General features: G+C 37.8%; 1 long non-coding RNA gene across 1 annotated transcript; it reads right to left on the reverse strand.

The window, feature by feature from the left end:
* Positions 1-1,089: 1,089 nt before the first annotated feature.
* On the reverse strand, positions 1,090-2,368 carry LOC141626520 (uncharacterized). Its single transcript, XR_012536099.1, has 2 exons — positions 2,102-2,368; positions 1,090-1,694 (listed from the first exon to the last, which is right to left on the reverse strand). It is a non-coding gene; the product is annotated as an uncharacterized LOC141626520 (long non-coding RNA).
* Between the last annotated feature and the right edge of the window lie 6,225 nt (positions 2,369-8,593).

Consider the following 8,593-nt stretch of genomic DNA (forward strand, 5'->3'; position numbering starts at 1 on the left):
ATTAGCTCCAACAGTAAACCCTTTCCCGTCATACTTTAGGATAGATACATTCTTTTAAATTATTAGATACATACCTTTAGCTTGTTTGATACACTCGTTTAGATTGCTAGATACATACCTTTAGCTAGTTATATACACTCTTATGTTACTAGATACTTATCTTTAGCTTGCTAGATACACACCTTTAGCTTGCTAGATAAACTCCTTTAGTTTGCTAGATACATATCTTTAACTAGGTAAATACACTCCTTATGGTTACTAGATACATACATTTAGCTAGCTAATTCCACTCCTTGTAAGTTACTAAATACATACCTTTAATTTGCTAGATACATTTTTTAAAATTACTATATACATACCTTTAATTAGTTAAATACACTTAAAATTCATAACTAAAGAATTAGTAAACTATGCTGCAAGTTCTCCATTCTTAAGAAATATATATGTGTGAAGATTAAAATTAAGAATGGACAAATCAAAAGACCTGTCTTAGTCCTTCCTTGACGACAACGACAATTTTTGGTGTGCGACATATTAACGACTTGAAGAACATGGATATAATCTTTGACTGCAGCTCATCATGATTTGCCATTTTGAAATCTGCTCATGCCATGGTCGAGCAAAGTAGCTCAATGCAAGCAGTGCGAAGTTTTTTTAAGGATGTAGCCACTTTGGAAGTCAAAAAATTCACAACCCATACGGTCTCATCCGCTTCTGCAATATGCAAAGCCTCTTGCAGAAAAGTAACTAATTCTTGAGTCAACTTCAGAAGTGGTAATCTCCTTAGAAGAAGAAGCCATGATTACAATATAACCACTTTGATTAGAAAGAGTACTTCATAGTTTGTTGTCTTGCTGAATGCTCATGACTGGAATGCTGATGACTTTAGTATCTTAAGTGATGGATAGCATTCACAATTATTACAGTTAAATAGTTGACAGAGAGTGTAATAATACATAATACAACTTCCTTCTCTTTATTACATGGCGGAGCGGCGTTAACACTATCTACTTTGAAATATTCAGACTTGTCCCTCAACCCTACAGTCACAGTTTTATCGTAGAGCTGTATTTCAAACGACAGAGGAAGTTATTCATCTGCAGTAAGTTCAATATTCATTCACTTCTGAAATGAAACAGTACATATTTCTTAACCAACACAAAACCTGAGATGAAGGTGTCAAATATAGAAGAGGAAGATGCTATATATGGCCAGCTTATCCGCTGAACAAAGTACAAGAAACTTGAACTGTATAATTCCTTCTAACTGCCACTAACCAAAGTCAAGGATTCACATTCACCTACTTAGCTCACTTTTAATCTGAAATCGTCTACATCATAAGCCTGTAACTATAACTAATATTACTTGTCCTCATGGTCTAGATGAACATTATGGAGAAAATGGGTACTACGATCCAAGAGAGAATCGGGCATGAAGTCATTCTTGAATCTCTAAACTCGACCATCCCACAAGCATTCTTTCTGAACGTTGCCTGAGTGCAACAAGACTTCAACCTCTTTGGGAGGGTTAAATCCGTATTTCTTAGCAACATTACACCGATCAAGTTGAGACATGCCAATGCACGACCCTTAAGCCAGGCCATATTCAAGTCGAATTGCCGGAGCACCTCTTCATTTGCATCATAGTCCTATGTCAAAGTACATGTCACCAAATAAGGAGGTGATAGTAGTTCTCTGCATGTAAACATCATAACAACAACAATGCTTTCAGATTCTTCAAAGATGTTATTCATTTCGGTCCTTATTTTTTAGCCTATCAATAATCCAAAAGGAAGACAAATTACAGTTTAAAATAACACCGTCTTAGGCTCCTTCTTTAGAGTGGATTCCCCTATCCCATACAATTTAACGACTCATTATCACTGAATAAATCAAATAGTTTCAAAGATGGCAGAGCACATGTGTAATTCGGTAATATATAGGCAGTATCTACCATCAAAATCACAAATTTTTTTGACAAAATATAATCTCAAATCAATTAGTAAACCCTAATTTTTCGAATTCCAATTTTTTAGTAAAACCTACTTTTTTGTAGATATTATTCACTAAAAAGGGAAATAGAAGTTGGAATTAAAGCATACCTTTTCTGATAATGGTCTGAACATGGAGGTTTAACAATGGAGTTAGTGTTGAGGTGTACCGATAGACTGCGTAGAGGAAACTCGGGATAGATAGCACCACATTCGGCGGTCGTATAGAAGCTTCGACGGACGGTGACGGTTGTGGTAGTAGATGAGGAAGGGGAAAGTCAGGTGTAGTGGATGGAAGTGCCGGATAAGAACGAGTGATGAAGTCAGGGCGTTGAGTTTGGTGGTATTGGAGTAGAAAGGAAACGATGCGCGTATTTTATTGATTTATGGTGGTTCGTACAGTTCGTATGGAACTTAAGTTCGTACGGGATCTCGACCCTATATATATATATATATATATATATATATATATATAGAAAGGATTAAGTCCATCTATTTTGGTTGAGTCCATAAGTCCTCATCTAAGCCTTTGGATGAGAAAGATGAAGGGCTGAGATTAGATCTAAGAAAGTGAATGAATGGCTGAGATTATAACAAAATATGTGGACTAGATTAAACCTATAAAAACAAAAAACCCTAACTTTTTTCCTCATTTTCTGCCTCCCTCCTTCTCACTCATCCTCTCTCCCTCTCTCTAAACCCTCACCTCTCTACAAACCCTAAATCCCTCCTCCCCCAACAACCACCGCCGCCTCCCTGCCACAACCCCAACGCCTCACTTCCTCCTCTCTCTAACTCCCTCATATCCTCTCCTCCACCGTCGCCTCCTGCCTGCCACGACCCCCACCGCCTCCTGTCTACCACGAGCCCACTGCCCCCTGCCACGACATCCCTGCCCTGCCGCCTCCTCCGCCACGCCGCCTCCCTCCTCTCCTCTTCCTCCTCCCTCGGCATCACACAACATCTCCACTCTTCCTCCATCGTTCCGCCTCTCTCTTTCTCCTTTTTTTTCTCAGATCTGAGAAAGAAGTTGGTGGTTGTGGCGGTTGTTCATTTGTGCGGTGGGTGTGGTGGTTCTGCAGCCCTCTCTTTTTTTTTCAGAAATGAGTGGTGGCGTTTTTTTTTCCGGATGTGGTGGTGGAAGTCAAGGGTCATAGGGTTGGTGGTGGTGTTACGGGGTGGTGGATCTGTTTTTTTTTTTTTTTTAAAAAAAATTTACGGTTGGTGGTGGCGGTCACAGGTGGTTTTCATGACGGATTGGGTGGTAGTGGTCGTTATTCATTAAAGTTACAACGCTAAATGTATTAAGTTACACTTATATGGACTGGAGTTACAATCGTAACACGATAAAATTACACCTATATTGATTAAACTTCCACCCCATACTAAAGTTACATTCTTGAAGGACAAAAGTTACACTTGAAAGGACTAAAGTTACAATAATAATGTATATTAATTCAATTTTCTATCTACAAACCATTATATAATTAAAGTTACGACTCCAACGACTAAAGTTACACTTAAAAGAGGTAAAGTTACACAAATAAAACTATACAAATTCAAATTTATGCATAGAAATCATCCTACGACTAAAGTTACACTCAAAACGACTAAAGTTACACTTGTCGGGCAGTATAGTTACACTCCTAAAATTATATAAATTCAAATTTATTTATTTAAAATTTCATTTTTATAACATAAATTTAAATTTTTGTGAATAAAATGTGTTGAAAAAGTTAAAGTTACACTCTAAAAGTTAAAGTTACACTAAAAAGTCATTAAATGAATAAAGTTACACTCATAATGCAGTAGAGTTACACTCAGAAAATATGTGGCTGAGAATAGATATATATATATATATATATATATATATATATAAAATGAAAAATTCGTGATATTGTTTTGTAATAAAATATCACACGTTATGCTAAACAATATCATAACTTACAATATCACACGTTATACTAAATAATATCACAACTTACAGTAAAAAAAAAAGTTTTTGGAAAAAAAATTTCGTGATATTGTTTTGTACGCACTATACAAAACAATATCACGCACAATACAAAACAATATCACGAATTTTTTTTTTCCAAATCTTTGTTTTTGGTAAATGCTGTGATATTGTTTAGTATAACGTGTGATATTGTAAGCTGTAATATTGTTTAGCATAACGTGTGTTATTCTATTACAAAACAATATCACGAAGTTTTTTTAGTAAAAGCTGTGATATTTTTTAATATAATGTGTGTTATTGTATCATGGACTTAGGGACTCAAAAAGATAGGGTAGACTCATGTGAGGATGCATTATCTTTTGAGGATTTCATTACAATATCACAGGTTTTTCAATACAATATCGCAGGTTACTCGATAAAATATCACACAAAAAAAAACACCTGCGCAAAAAAAAAAAAAAAAAAAAAAGCTATTTTTTTTTCAATAATTTTTTTTTTTTTTTTTTTTTGCTCAGTTCTGATTTTTGTGATATTGTATTGAAAAACCTGTGATATTTTATTGAAATCCTCAATCCTCAAATATTTAGGAGTTATCACTGAACCTAACTCTCTCTCTCTCTCGCTCTCTCTCTCTCTCTCTCTCTATATATATATATATATATATATATATATATATATATAAATAGGATCTCGTGCGAACCTAAAGTTCGGTGCGAACTGTGCGAACTAACTTAAAAACCAAATCACACGTTACATTCTCTCACCTCACCTATAATGTAAACACTCCTCATAATCGTGTCTTTCCTTTTCCTCCAAACCAAACACCACCACCTTCTTCAGCCACCACCCCGAACACCGCCGTGCACCACTGTCAACTTCGCCGGCACACCACCAATGTTCCTCCATCAGATCTCGCTCGTCGACGGCGCCATTTTCGTCCCTCTCTTTCCCCGCAGATTTAATCACCGGCCATTTCTTGTGTTTCGCTCGTCGCTGGCGACAATAACGTAGCCTAAGACCATTTCCCGGCTCCAAATTTGCCTATAATGTCGCTGGAACAATTAATTTGTTGAAATATTACTTTGTTTTTTTTTTTAGATCTAACAATTAAATCGAGATAAGAAAACGGAATCGTGCCTAATTAAGGGCGTACGGTTGGAATGTAGTAGTCATTGGTGAGTGATGTGGGTGGTATGGTGGGTCGCGTGATGATATGGTGATGATCGCGAGGGGAAATGGGACGGAGGTAAGTCTGGTGGTGTGATGGTGATGTCGCTCGTGTGTCTGCTGGCGGGGATGGTGATGTGGCTGCTGGGTGTAGTGTTTGTCGATGATGGTGGTGGTGGTAGTATGGCGATGGTGGTGGTGTTGGCGGCAGTGGTGTTTCTAGGTAGTGGTAGTAGTTGCGGTGGTGGCAGTGGATTGGGGCTGTCCAGGGAGGCTAGTCTTGTGGCGGTGGTAGGGAAGTGGTGATGGTAGCGACGGTGGACACGCAAAATACCACCTAGATACACATAATATCGGCCTGGATACACATGGTATTACTACGGGTATAATGGTGGTGGGTGGTGATAGGCTGGCGGTGGTGATGGTGGAGGCGGCAGGTCGTGGTGGGCTTTGTTGATCCTAGTGGAGCGGTAGATACACATAATACCGGCCCGGATACACATCGTATTACTATGGGATACATGTGTATCTAGTAGTTATACCATATGTATCTAGCATTTATACGATGTGTATCCAGGAGTATTATATTGTGTATCTGATTAGTTTGTACGGTTCGTACCGTACTTTAGTTCGCACCTGACCCCAACATATATATATATATATATAATCAGATCCTGTGCGAACTAAATTACGGTGCAAACTGACTTAAAAAGAGGAAAATAAAACAAAATGAAGAGCATAACACAACTGACATTTTCGTACATCCCTTTCCCCCAACCTTTTACTGTCCTCTTCCTCTTCTTACCTACTTTCCCTCCACCTTCACTGACCACGACGCCGATGTTCCGACGCCGGCCAGGACACGACGGCGCTGCTCCGACGCCGGCAAGGCTACAACGCCGTTTCTGCTCGAACGCCGTCCATTCCTTTGTCGAGAGCCTTGCTATTCCACTTCTTCAAACGCAATTCATGAAATTAAGCCGTTAAACTGTCGATGAACACCATTTTATGGCTCTAAGCTTTCCGGCAACTTCGGCGGAGCTATTAGTTTTATTAATTTGTTCATTGTTTTTTTAGATCTGGCTTTTAGATTTCGAATTTATCTAAAGAAATGTGGATCTTGCGTGGGTTTAAGTGTTGGGTCGTTGTTTTATGCGGATTTTCAATTGTTTACCACCCCCATGACATTTCTGTGTTCGTCGGCGATAACGATAGAGGAGCGTAGATTATTCAGTCCGACGGGAAAACTGGGTAGGCGTGACGTTAGTGATTGGTATGTGGTCGAGCGTCGGGTTATTGTGGTTTTCGTGGATCTTCGGTGCCTTCTGAGGTGGCCGTTGTGTAATTCGTGGTGGCAGTGACGACGGTGGTGATAGTCATGGCGGTGGCGGGCAGCGGTGGTGGTAGTTATGATGGCGGCAGAGGTGGATACAAAAAATATTTCCCGGGTACATGTGGTAATACTGCTAGATACATGTGGCATTAATACTAGGTACATGTGTACCTAGTAGTTATACAAAATGTATCCAGTAGTAATATTAAGTGTATCTAGGTAGTTCGTACGGTTCGCACTGTAACTTAGTTCGTACCTGAACCCGCCCTATATATATATATATATATATATATATATATATATATATATATATATATATATATATAAATTGCATCAAGTGAGTCTAGGTATCTTAGGTGAGTCTAGCATCTTAATCTCAGCCATTAGATCTACTCCTAATCAACTACGAGATTAAATCTCAAAAATTATAATTAGACTATATAAGGCTCAGATTTCACACTGCTAACATTACAATTCTGTTTCACTTTCTCTCTCTTCATTCACACTTTTTCTCTCTCTACGAATTTCCCTCTGTTTTTCTTCGTTCTCGCATAAAACAAATCCAGCAAAAAATATACACAAATAATTTTACTTTTCAATTCATCATTCAATTATTTCTACAGTTCAATCGTTCTCAGTTTTTGCTTGATGGTTGATACTCCTATGGATGCCGATTCTACGAAAATAGTTTGCGCGTTAGAATCGCTCTTTTTGCTTTATCCTTTTCTTTGATTATAATCGTTATTGTTTTTCCTGTCAAATTTGATTAGAATCGTTGTTTTCTCTCTTGAATTTGCAATTTCGCTTTATCCTTTGCTTTCATGATAATCGTTGTTGTTTTCCGTCATATTTGATCGAATTTGATTATAATCTATGTTTTTGCTGCAAATTCGCTTTTTCCTTTGCTTTGCTTCTAATCGTCCTAGTTTTCTCCGTCAAATTAGATCGAATTTGATTATAATCGTTGTTTTCTTTCTTGAATTTGCAATTTCGCTTTATCCTTTGCTTTCATTATCATCGGTGTTGTTCTCCGTCAAATTCGATCGAATTTGATTTGTAATCGTCTTTCTCTGCAAATTTGCTTTATTCTTTCCGTAGATTAAAATCGTCCTTGGTTTTCCCGTTGAAATTAGCAATACGTCATACTGGCGATATTAATTTTGCAAAACATTTTCAATACTCCTTTGCTTTTGAGCTCTTCTCTCTGTTCCACCCGTGTGAATATTCCCTCGTTCTCATTGTCAATGCTAATGTCACCACATTGTAGCATCTCACTTTATTCTTCAGTAACATTCATTAGTTGCTTTATCGTTACATTCCGTCAATTTTGATTATATTTGTCTTTATTCTCGTTGCTTTTCGTTTTTTAGGTTAATCGATTTTATTTTTGCTTCAATTTTAAAGAAATTCGTTCACTTATACTTCAATTTACGGTCTGCTTTCCTTTGATTATACTCTTACTTGCTTTTGTCTTAAATAATAGGTCAAATATCCTCGTCTTTGTTGATTTTCACGTTCAAATTCGGTCAAATTTCATTATATTTGACCTCTTATCTTGTTTTGTATATTCCTGTCCCACTGTCTGTATATTCCTGTTTCTGTCATCAATGCTTACAGTGCTCGACTTGTTACAATATCAATGTTACTGTAACACAATAACATATATTCATTTTCCATTTCACATATAACATATGTTGTACCACTTCGGATGTCCTCTTTTATTATCAAATAATGTTACTCTTTGTAATACCACCGTTGTATTTCAGTCACTAATACTCGTATTTTCCTTTTTGTATTATGACTCAAGTCTTCCACTCAACCCCATTCTACGCCAATTGTCCAAGAGCAACCCAATCCTCAACCAAATAATCAGCTTGTTCTGTCTCACACGCCTAATGGAGGTGAGCGCTGGATGCGTGTGGTTGAGCACAAGTTTAGACCTACCATTGGTGCGCTTTTTCGCCTCCTTGAGGCTGGAATCAAGTTCTACGAGGTTTATGCTCGGGCATGCGGATTTACCCCTCGGAAGCACAGTACGAAAACACTACGAGGTGGTGTTGGACACCAAAAATTCGTAGTCTGCAACCGTCAAGGGTTCAGGGAATCTAAACCGAAACAGCGTCCCAGAACCTAGGAGGATGAGAAT

Source organism: Silene latifolia, chromosome Y (genome assembly GCF_048544455.1).
Source record: "Silene latifolia isolate original U9 population chromosome Y, ASM4854445v1, whole genome shotgun sequence".
Lineage (NCBI taxonomy): Eukaryota > Viridiplantae > Streptophyta > Magnoliopsida > Caryophyllales > Caryophyllaceae > Silene > Silene latifolia.